Below are 13,197 nucleotides of genomic sequence, written 5' to 3' on the forward strand. Positions count from 1 at the left end.
CTTTATAAGCTTATAAGAGAAGTATTTAAAATATGTCCCTATTTTTGGGCCTTTGCCCTCCCCCATTATCTCAGGCTTTGTCTAGATTTATTGCACTAAGATGTTGAGAGGTATACCTTTATGGTGTTAGATTTCATCATCTGCATGTATCTCTCTCTCTGTGTCTCTTCTTCTCCTGTGGCAACAAAACTGTCCCTTTCTTTACTGCTAGCCCTTGTTTATCACAAGGAAAAAAATAAATTTTCTGTATCGAACTGAACCTAATCAGGATCATCTTCAGCTCTTTGTCAATGATTTATTGTCAACACTCAGTACTTCTATCTCTTGAATTATATATGGCAACTAAACTGGAGAAACTTTACACCATTGCTTTCTTTCTAAATAGCACTTTCAGCTTCATTTTTCAGTCCCATTATATTCTCCTTGATCTCACACTCCAGCATTGATTCTATCTTGGTATTTCTTTCTCAAGTAGCAAGACCTCTGATGTCTTCTTGGGAAGATTATAAGATTATCCTTAGTGCCCTTGCCAAATTCCCCTAGTTAGCAGGAATAATAATATCTCAAGCCTTTCATGAAAATAGGCCATGGGAATAATGTGACTAAGCAGGTAAAAATAAATACAAAATAAATAAAGATAGATGAAATGTCACATAGAATATATTTTTGCTTTTTTTCAGTCATTGGTAACATCGTGAAGGTCCAATCCAAATATCATGAAGTAGACAGTTTTCTAACGAGTTCTTTTTCTTGCCATAAGTCATTTTGGTCCATTGTAGGTAAAGAGGGAGATTATAGATGTCTATAACCAATTAGCTTATTGTTATTCTCAAATGTGTTTTTCATTTATTAATTCACTTATTTAGTTTTTACTCAAAATATCAGAAATATACAAATAAAATTGTAATTTTTTTATTCATATTAATCAGAGTTGAGCTGCTGGTAAATTGAAGTGTCTCTTTGAAACTGGTAAATAGCACTGCAATGAGAAGAGAAGTGCAAAATTATTCAATCAGTACCAAACAAATAAAACAAAAAAAACACTACACAAAAAAACGGACATTATAGGTAGATATCCAGAAACACAATGTATGCATGACAAGTACGTTTGTTCCTTTATTACAAGTAGCAGAACTTCAACAGATAACATTTTCCCTACTTCCTTTATATACTGTCACAAATCACCTTGTTAAAATCAATTAAGTATTTAGATACTAAAAAAATCCTACAGTGGGCTTAAACATTGTTACTGTTAAAAAATAATTCTCATATTTAATAATTAATAACACTAAAAATAATAGCATAATAATATATATACTAGAATTGTTAAACAAACAACTGGTAACTGCAAGCAAAAAAAATCCCATTCCCTAAACAGTAATTAAGCAGATAAATTTCAACCAAAGGCATTTAGAACCCATTAACAAGACTTATACAGAGTCTGCCTTTAATACATATGAACTACTAATTGATGCGCTATCATTAATACCGGGATGTGTTGTAGCATTTAACAGCATCTGGCAATAGGTCTCCCTATGTTCAAGGCAAGTAGACCAATTCCCCTATCTATTGTTTACCACAATTTTTCCAAAATACAGAATACAAAATTCTTAAAACCAGAGCAAATGGTAGAGTACTTTTAAAGTGCATCTGTAGCATCTTTCTTCCAAATTGCATAAATATGCTGGTATATCCTTTTTCTCAAAGCATTTTCAATCTTCCTTATATAAAGGACAGTGCAAGTTGTGCAAGTGGCAACATACATCAATCCTTTAGTGTTACAAAGTTGCCATATACAGAAAAGACCTTTTGGTAGTTAACTATAGTAACATGTGCAATATCATAAATGAATCTGCTCTCTCTACATGTACCACATTTTTTCATGGTTGCATATTCTTGTATTGTCATATTTGCCATTTTTTTAATTGTTTCTTCATATGACTCACATGAGTCATATATTAGCACACAGTTAAGGTTCCCACTAAAGTCCATTGTTGTGACAGGCTGGGAGTCTGGATATCTTAAGAGGGGAGAATAATTTGAAAATCTACACTTAAAATCCAATGTTTGTTGTTCCCCTAGTAATACTGGGGTTAATTCCTCTCCTTGAACATCTCCTTCCTAATATATGATTCATATTCTCCCACTGTTAGATGCATTATTGAAAGAAATTGGGAAGCAGTGTTTGGAGTGTTTCAACTTACTGAAAGATTGGCTTAAACCCCGAAGATAGTTTATAGAAAAGGAGATGATATGAAGAAACTATTTGAAAAAATGGCAAATATGACAATACAAGACAACATGGAACCACGAAAAAATGTGGTGCCTATAGAGAGAGCAGATTCATTTGCGAAACTACACGTCACTATAGCCAACTACCAAAAGGTCTTTTCTGTACATGGCAGCTTTGACTGTAACACCAAAGGATGGATATATGTTGCCACTTGCACAACTTATACTGCCTTTGAGAAAAAGGATATACCAGCATATTTATGCAACTTGGAAGAAAGACACTATAAATGCATTTTAGAGGCACTCTACTATTTGCTCTGGTTTTAAGAAATTTGTGTTCTGTATTTTGGAAAAAGTTGTGGTGAACAATAGATGAGGAAATTGGTCTGCTTACCTTGAACACAGGGAGACATATTGGCAGTTATTGTTAAATGCCACACAACCTCCTGGTATTAATTATAGAATATCAATTAGTAGTTTATTAGTATTAAAGGCAGACACTGTATAACTCTTGTTAATGGGTTCTAAAAGTCTTTGGTTGAAATGTATGTGCTTAATTACTGTTTAGGGAATGGGGTTTTATCCCTTGCATACAACTGTAGTATATATATTACTATTTTATTATTTTTTTTGTTTTTAATATTATTAATTATTAAACATGAGAATTCTTTTTAACAGTAATAGTGTTTAAGCCCACTGTAGGATTTTTTAAGATCTAAATACTTAATTAATTTTAACAAAATGAACAGTATATAAGGGAAGTGATGTAGGGAAAACGTTATCTGTTGAAGTTCCGCTACTTGTAATGAAGGAACGAAAGCACTTATCATACATACGTTGTATTCATGGAGTTATACCTAGGATTTCCCATTTTTTTGTGTTGTGGTTTTTATTCAATCAGTACAGGAAAATAATTCCTTATTAGCTTTTTAAGAGTTTTCATTCTTTCTTGACTTTCTTGGAACTTTCAGCCTAAAAACAACCCCCTGGATTCATTAATATCCCTTACACATTGCACTAGAATGAACATGATTGTATGGCTTTGTGCAGGATTGCTAATCAAATATGCAAGTTTGCAAGCTACTCTACACATTGAGCACCCCTACTCAAACCCACAACACATGCTTGTGGTCACATTGAGGTAAGGCTGGGCTTGTATACACAATGTAAACAAAGGAAGGTACACATACCTGTGCAAGAGATGATGACTGTGCCCTGCCCTTTACCTGAGTTTAGTAATCGAGTATGTTAACATGGCAGTACAACAGATAGGACAACTTACAACACATAAAAGACAAGGAAAGTCTAACAATTCAAGAGTACAAGAAAAGTTGAGTCAGTTGTAAATTGGATTGAGTGAAGTAGTGGACACGTGGGAATTTTGCTGGTATCATTATGTACATTGAGAAAGAAAACACAGGCAGCAATCATACAGAATTAAACAAATGTGCTATTTGAACAGACATGCAGATAACACAAGATTAAGAATTCCCATGCCATATATGCATCAGAGTACCAATGCAGGGGTAATGGTAAAGCACATACAAAAAAAAACTTTTGACCATTTAAGAAAATTAAGGAACACCTGGATATACTGACCATGCAAGTACTGATAGTGGAAACAATAACGGCTATGGCAGCAGCATGCAGATTGTGAATGGTAGAAAGTGAGATAGTTAATACATCTCAAATCAGTATGTAGTGCAATCCACAAGATACTGCCACAGAAAGAGAACTGTCATGTAGAACAGAAAATGAATAGAGGATTATGCTGCAATATATTGCTGCAGATTTAAAAATACAACAGAGTACATGGGAGATGTGGGGCCTGTCATGAAAAATATACTAAGATGGAAATCCTGGAAGACACAAGTCATGTGGAGACAGTCCAGTAACATCTGTTGTGTATATGTGTATGTATTGATCTCAGTGAATGCCTATGGACATGATTATACATGCGAAAGGAAGACCACTCATGACAGTTGTCCCCTTGGAGAAGTAATCACCTCATAACTGTGGCTGATATCTGAACTGTATAAAGATAACTGCTGCATGCACTATTTCACTTTATTATAAGTGAATGTAGTGTAAAGCAGTTGTGCCTTTGTAAGCATAGTATTACACGTGTACAACCTGCTGCTGTCACACATGCACAATTACTGCAGTATGACGAAGCACACTTATGAAGGCAGTATACTATCATGTTGTAAATGTAAAATGTCTCTTGAATTGAGAATTTTGCAATACATTACCACATACCTGGATCATAACATGTAATATACCTCAAAGATAGGTGCAACAGTAAGTGAAGTGTAGAAAGTGCAAGAAGTTGCACACTGCAAGTGTGCACTGGCTTGGTATCATCTGCACATCACTCACTACCTCCATTGTGTGGCCATCAGCAGACCCATGTTGCCAGAGCCAAAGTCTCAGCATTCTCTCTCACAAAATGATTAATGACAATAACTAGTCAACAACATTTATTACTTATGGTGCTTTGTTCTAAATGGCACTCAATGGACTACATGATTATACTAGGCATGCTCATAAGGAAGTACAGCAGTTACTCGACGAACATTACCTACCCATCCCCAAAACATAATAAAATATCATAACACACTTTGTATGACACTTTTTGTTACCACTATTTAACATTACACACAACAAGATCTGTTGAATAAGCCATTATTACCTGTATTCACTATATTGTGAGCAAAAATAATAAAAGGTATATATCACACAGGTGATATCCATAAAGTTTCTCTTGTGCTGTGCAATAACTGATGACACCACATAAGAATTCATATTCAGTTGTCAGACAACATACACACATGCAGACACACACCCACATTCACACACATGCAAACACATGTAAAGTGATAACCTGAGTATTCTGTTTGAATGCATTAGGTTTCTATTAAAGTATCACAAAACGTGGCCTTTCTCTCCCCAGTTGTAAATGTTTCCAGTAAGTCAAACTGTAAACATCAGTTGTTTCTGAGAAGCAAATGTTGCCTTTTAGCATTCTATTAAACTCTCAGTAGTTACTCCTTGCCAAAGTTGAACACCTGCCTATCTAAGTTCATAGTCCTTAGAGCTGTATATTAACCAGTGATGCCACAGAAAGAATCATATCTGAAGTTTTATGAAGTGCACACAAAGTGATTACATCAGCAGTCTGAGGGCTCCAAAACCTTTAACCCTGTTAGTGTTCACTCAGTTGTGACTTAGCCATATCACCATCTGGTGGGTAAGCCAAACGTGTTTGTCACTATTTTTGTATAAACCAAACAAAAGAAATAAACCAAATAAATCCAAATAAATGTTGCAGGTTTGAACTTAATCCACCAAATTATTCAACTGGTGGATTAAGTTCGAGACTGCAATGTTTATTTAAACTACTTTTGTATACACATACATTAACAGATTTAAACCCCCTACCTATGTAGGTCCACGTTCTATAGAACTAGTTGTTAACCACTAATGCCATGGAAGAAATCATAAGTGGAGATGTCAGAAAGCACACACTTAAAGGAATGACTTCAGTGGTGTGTTAAAGCCGTCTGACTCAGCTAAAATGTGTTTGAGTGATCAAAATGCCATGTAAGTGTTACCCCTGCATTAAATTATGCACATCACATCTGTTGATGAAGCCATTGCTACCTAATTTTATTTATCTGTTATACAGACACAGTAGTTTAAAACTGCTGGATTTGAAGACATGCTTATCTAAGTCTACACTCTACGCAGTTGTGTACTAACTGTTCCTACCACAGGTGGTTTAAAGTACAAGTATCAGAAAGCACATATTTTAAGGTCTGAACTGAGCATTAGTATTGAATTCTCATGTATCCCTTAAAATGTAGTTTGAGAGATCAAAATCCTTTAATTATGTTAGTGATGACATGTGTGAGTCAGCCATATCACCATCTGTGTAAGTCACTCCTGTCTGTCATTACTGCTAGACACAGATACAGCAATAGTAACAGACAGGAATAACACTATTGCTGCACACTGATACATTACTTATATGTTGTGAGATTTGAACCCTTGCCTATCTATGTACACACTCGAGACAGCTGTCTATTAGCTGTTCACACCAAGAAAAATTCATATTGCAAGTGTAAGACAGACTACATTTGAAGGGATGACATCATTATTATGTTTTAAACTAGATATTTGGCCTAAAATGGCATTAAATTGTTGAGAGAGTTGTCTCCCCATGTAAACGTTTATACTTAGTAGAAATGTACACATCAGGGGCTTGTTTCATGTTTACATAGCTAGGTGCACCATGCACATGATAGCACACTATTTGATATTCATTAAATAGCTCTTCACTTAGTGTAAAGCCACAAAACAAAGGTAAATGGCAGAATATGGTAATGATAGAAAGAATAGGTAGCCAAATTACATGCTAACAAACCAAATCAGAGTGGCAGAACTATTCAGGAAGCTGTGAAGCAATCCTGTACACTTAGTGTAGCCATTTGCCCTGAAATCAAAAACTCTTCCCAATTACAGCCACTATTACACTTAAAAAAATAGATGTTAGCAGTTGTTGCTGGCATCATTAACCTGTAAGTACAACAGACTTTAATTCAAGTTGTTGCTAGTGTTGTTGCTGCCAGACCTCAGCCAAGGAGAAGAAAGGTGCTTAGATCTCATCTGACTTATCATGGACTTCATTACACAGAAACAAGTAGAGCAATACTGGGTGGAGAGGGAATTACTAGAGAAAATATGCACCCTCTGTTGCCATCATCTGAGGCCCAAGGGAAATCATGGAGACCCCATTCAGTGGAAACAGAGGTATGTGTAGCATTATGTGTATTACCTACAAGTACATTTCGAAGAGCAACAGGGGATATATTAGGGGTGCACATACCTCAGCTTCCAGAATATTACATCTGTTTATAAATGCAATGCTACAGCATGCAAGGAAGCATATCTGTTTCCCATGAATTGCACAAGAGAGAGCAATAAGCAAGCAGGTGTATGCAATAGCACTCTTCCTTGATGTTTTGGGGGCCATAGATTTCACACACATAGAAATAAAATCCCCACCCAGTGAACAGGGAAGAATGTACATCAACAGAAAAGGATAGCAGTATATAGCCGGTCAGGTTGTCTGTAATGCCTAAGGGATCATCTACAGTATCTGTGCAGGTAACCCAGGCAGTTTTCACAACTCACTCATGTTGTATACCTGCAAGTGGTACACAAGATTTTCTAAGAGAGACTTTTGACAAAGGAATCTAGTGAGGGAGGCAGGTTATACCCTGGAACATGACACCCATGAGAAACCCACACAACCCCACTGAGCAAAAATACATCAATACCCATATTCAAACAATGAATATCATTGAACATTGGGCTTGCTCAAATCAAGGTTCTATTGTCTAGTCACATCAGGAGGTGCCCTGCAGTATGACCCAGCCACCTCTGCCAAAATACTTGCAGTCTGTTCCATGTTGCATAATATTATTCTCAGCAGACAGCTTCAACAAGGACAACAAGTGGTAGGACTACAGTTCCCAGTACCAGCTCCCCAGATACAGATGAGGAGTCTGAAGGAGAACTACCAGCCACAGATGCTGTCAGCAGACATAGGCCTGCACAATATGCCATGGCTCTGGCTAAGAGGCAAAGGATGGCACACACACTGAATACCTAAAAGAAAGAATAACAACCTTAGCACATACAAATATTAAAAATGATGCCTGAGAAAAGTCATAACCTTTACTTAAATGTGTAATGACTCTATTCTGTTAACACCACACACAGGCAACCCCCTAAGTACATTTTTCACATCTGCATTATTACTGAGGTAAGTCTGGAACTTGTATAGAAAAAATAATACAGTTATATAAATGATTACTGTGTTATGCAAATTCTCATATGTCCCTAAGGTGACACATGTCCCAGGTGTACAGTAAAGTCAATAATACCTTATGACTGATGTTTGCAATACACAGTTATAGATTTTTCCCAGTAATGTACATCAAGTATTTCAGCTGACCACTGTATATAAATCAGTGAGCAGGTCACGGGTAGCATCATTTACACAAGTATAACAGCACCTACTTTGACTACATGAGTAACAGCAGTAATACAAATACAGTGAGGGTTGACAATTACAGAAGCAATCATGCACAAATGATAATGAATTATGATTAAAAGCATTTATTCTGCAAAACATTTACATTAAATGAATGTTCTGAGTAAGTAAACATTAGCTATACTGTAAATATCAGACATATATGCAACCCAAAATCAGAAAGGAATGTCCAAAGGCAGGGCACAGTCATCATCAATTGCTCAGGGTGTCAGCATGAGGGTGGGGGGACAGGAAGGCCTGATATCAGAAAAGTGAGTGTGTGCAAGTAATACAAAAAAGTTATTCCTTAAATATCCAATTTGCAGGGCCAATAGCAAGCTTTGTTTAGCATTCAACAGTACTGCTTAGGTAAATAGAGTGTGAATGTGAGGTGGTAGGGGCAATTATCTGTTGAATGCATATGTGTCTGCTTGAACACCACCAATCACTGTGCTAGCATTATGTTCAGGCATCTCAGACAGGTGCAAGCCATGCATGGTAGACTAGTCAGTTCTGTGTCATCACCTTGGGCCATGAGACCTACCTCTGCCAGGAGTTGCATTGCTAGTTCCATGACCTTGGCTAGAATTTGGGATGCTACCTGATCATGACTGATTTCGGCTGGATGAGCTCTCATCATGAATACATGCAGGATCATGACCACATGGCCTACCATGTTTGGATAAGAATAACACAATCATTGATGTAGCAGTGGAAGGAGTGCCACTATGGGAATGGGATCTGGCACAGCCATGATGGCCAATACTGGAAGATGTTGCAGCTTTATGGCCACATGGATGCTGAACTTCCCCCAGCAGATATTCCATTACAGACACTGCCCAATCCAGTATGTCATTTATCCTGTCTAACACATGGTTCAGGCAGTCCCACATATCAGCATGCATGTTCTTTAGTACTTGCACTATCTCTTCTGAGACTCTTGTGGAAGATGCCTGTGCCTCCATAATGGCCCTACGTATGCTATGTGGCACCTACTGACACACCAACATCAGGATCAGGGTGGAGAACTGGCCTACTCCAAGCACTTCTAACAACCCACCTGTGTGGGACCATGCCATCATGATGGCTACTGGGAGAATCAACCAGTTCTGCAACTGAAGTAACCACACTAACTTGATCAGCTGTGTCACCCTCAAACTGTCCAACGTCTGAGGTCTCTGTGTCATGGGTATGCATAGGCATACTGACTGTGTCTGAAACAGGGACAGGAGATGTTGGAGGCACAACCTCAATGTCAGACTGACCCTCTGCAACCCCAGACTGTTAATCATCAATTCTACCATCATCATCAGAGACTAACAGTACTCTGACATTAACAGGCACAAGTTACTATGCCAGTGGCAACATCACTTATGATAACAAGTAACCAACAAAAAAAAGAAAGGACAAAAAATAAATAAAATCATCACCTACTTTATGTGAAATGTATATTACAACTAAAAGATGCTGATGTAATGAAATGAAATAATTTTCAGAGAGATGAAACAAGCATCACCAAGCAAATGACAGAAGAAACAGAAGACAATTGTCTTTACAGCTGCAGAATAAGACTACCACCCCATCCCCCCTGATCACTCCCTCTCGGTCTATGTCTCTTCTATCCCCTATTTGTCTTTCTGTGTGTGTGTGTGTGTGTGTGTGTGTGTGTGTGTGTGTGTGTGTGTGTGTGTGTGTATATATATATATATATATATATATATATATATATATATATATATATATATATAAAATAGAACATCAATGGATTTTTGATGGAAACAAAATACTATAATAAGACTGCAAACTATGAAGACTTAGAATTATAAAAAACAGAACTTCAATTTAAACCCATTGAAGTTCTATTTTTTATAATTCTAAGTCTTCACAGTTTGTAGTTTTATTATATATATATATTGACATATGACATAGATTTGCAGGGAATATAAACATGGATCTACTCAGTTGTATACACACACACCCTACATCTGTAAGGATGGCCACTGAGAAGTGTTATCTGCTAAGTGCTTTCAAGTGTGATTACTCTGACTGCAGTATCAATTAGGAAGAAGGGACTTGCAAGACATTTTGTGACTACCACTGACTGTCTTAGGAGAACAACATTCGTAATATTTGTATGAATTGTTTATGACAAGAGTTTCTGCCTCTGAATACAATGGTGTCTGCAATTCTAAGGAAGATTACTCATTGAAATATATATCAACTGCAATGCAAAAGTCATAGCTGTCTTTTTGAGAAGTATAGATATGGGAATGATGTTCATAAAATAACCAGAAGCAAATAGGTGTGGTGTTCGTTTTTTTATTTTATATAATATGAGGAGATATTATTATTCCTGTTGCCAATATCACAGCCATCTACACATCTAACTGCAAATTACACAAGACAAATGTCAGGAATAGTTTCAGCTGCACCCATAATGTTAAATGATACCATGTCACATACTGAGTATAGGTAACCTCTTTTTATATTCACAGTACACTGTGCGTGGTACATAGAAACAAAAATCTGAGCAGTGTCTTGTGACTGTCCTGATGAACTTGGGTTCTAATCCAAAGATAGCAATGTTTGTATGAATGTAATGATGTTTAATCCAGCAATAACAGTGTCTGTGTAAACATAATGATATTTAATGAGCATATGTTCATACTGAAACACAACAGAGTTAAAAAATATCAAAACTATGCCTCTTTCTTAATGTTCCCTCTGTTTCAGCATCTTTGTTTATTTATATTTATCTATATATTGTGTGCCATTTGGCATTGCTCACTCTGGACAGGCAGCAATCTTCAGCAGTGAAATACAGTTCACTGCTTAATGAAAAAAAGTAAAAAAAAAATAATTTAGGTTGCCTTCTGTAGTGCAAACAAGCCTGGTAACTGTGTGCAGCCATCAGCACACTACAGTACTCAGTGAAGAAAATGCATCTCTCAGGTAATGTTCTCTGTGACATAAGTTGTAAGTGCAGTGAGCTTAGATGACAGCTGACACAGAATTCAAATCCATTTAACTGATAATTTTACAGAGTGAAGTCTGAATACATATTTATACATATTTTGTTATATCACTGTGTTGTGTAAAACAGCTATTCTCAGAATTGCTAACAGCATGTAAGGTGTTGTATGTCCACTTTCACATGATTTAGCATAACTGCAAGTCTGATAAAATGTGCCACAAATTACATTTCTTATGTTGCAAAGAAATATTAGAATGATCAAGTCTCACTTGAATGCACTCCTTGCTCTGGTCACTGCTAGATATACACATCAATGGAATTCATTTTCTTGTTACCTTTTTTCTTGGTCATTGTTTTTTTCTAATGCCATTTGCTTTTGCTCTCCAATCAGCAGTGTGCAAACATGATTTGCTGTCCAAACAAAACAGTAAAACGTTTAATTTAGGCTGCCTTCTGTAGCACAAACAACCCTGGCACCTGTGTGCATCCGTCAGCACTCTGGATAACACTCAGTGAAAACAAATGCACCTGTCAGGTAACTTTCTCTGTGGCGTAAGGTGCGAGTACAGTGAGCTTAGAAATGTGGGGTCTGAATAGATATTTGTGCAGATTTTGGTAAATTACAGTGTCATGTAAAACTCAACTATTCTCATGATTGCTACTGGCATGTGAGGTATGTATCCACTTTCACATTTTTTTTTGTCATTCATTTCAATTCTGATAAAATGTGCTACAGATTAGATTTCTGATGTTGCAAGGGAACATGAGTGGGATGAATGTGTCACTTGAAAGCATTTCTTGCTCTGGTCATTGCTAGCTATACCCATTGATTGCATTTATTTTAATGTCAGCTTTTTTTCTCTGCCATTTTTTCTAATGTCGTTTGCATTTGTGCTCCAATCAGCTGTGTACAAACACGACTCATTGCATAAGGAAAAAAGTGAAAATTTTAATTTAAGCTGCCTTCTGTTATACAAACAAACAAACCCTGGCAGTTGTGGGCAGCCATCAGCTCACTGGATAGTACTCAATGAAGAAAATACACCTGTCAGGTAACTTTCTCTGTGGCATAAGGTGTAAGTGTAGTGAAATTAGTGAAAAATGACAGCTGATGCAGAATTCAAATCCAATTAACAGATAATTTTGCAGATGGGGGCTGAATACAATTTTACACACATGCTGTGATATCATTGTGTTATTGTTTAAAACGCAACTATTCTTGGTATTGGTAGCAATATGTGAACTGTCTGCTCACTTTTACATTATTTGGCATTAGTTACAGTGCTGAGAAATTTTCATCAGAAATTATGTTTGTGATATGTCAATGAGATGTGAATAGGATGAAAGTGTATTATAATGCACTTTGTGCTCTGGTCATTGCTAGGTACAGCCTACGCTTGAATTAAGTTTTCATTCCAGATATTTTTTCTCTGTCAGTTTTGTTGTTGTTGTTTTTATAATGCCTTCTGTATTTGCTCTCAACTTGACAGAGCACAAATTCAGTGTACTTCCTAAAGAAAAAAGTGAAAAAAAATATTTGGGCTGCTTCTGTAGCACAAACCAGTGACAACACTGCATGGTCATCAGCACTCTGGTTAGTATATAGTGACTAAATTATTCCACCAATCGGCTAGTAATCCCTGTGGCACAGCATGGAGTTGAAGTGACTTGAGAGAAATAAGACAGATGATGCATGGTTCAAATCCAGTCAATTTGATTATTTTACAGACAGGATTCTGAATACATGTATGCACACATTTTGTTATTGCACTGTTTTGTTGTGTAAAACACAACTATTCTCAGATTTGCTAACAGGATATGAGGTGTTGTCTGTCTACTTTCACATTATTTGGCACTAACTACAAGTCTGACAATGTGTGCCGGAAATTAC

The sequence above is a fragment of the Protopterus annectens genome, chromosome 1.part0 (genome assembly GCF_019279795.1).
Source record: "Protopterus annectens isolate FY-2018-M chromosome 1.part0, PAN1.0, whole genome shotgun sequence".
NCBI classification, from domain to species: Eukaryota; Metazoa; Chordata; order Ceratodontiformes; family Protopteridae; genus Protopterus; species Protopterus annectens.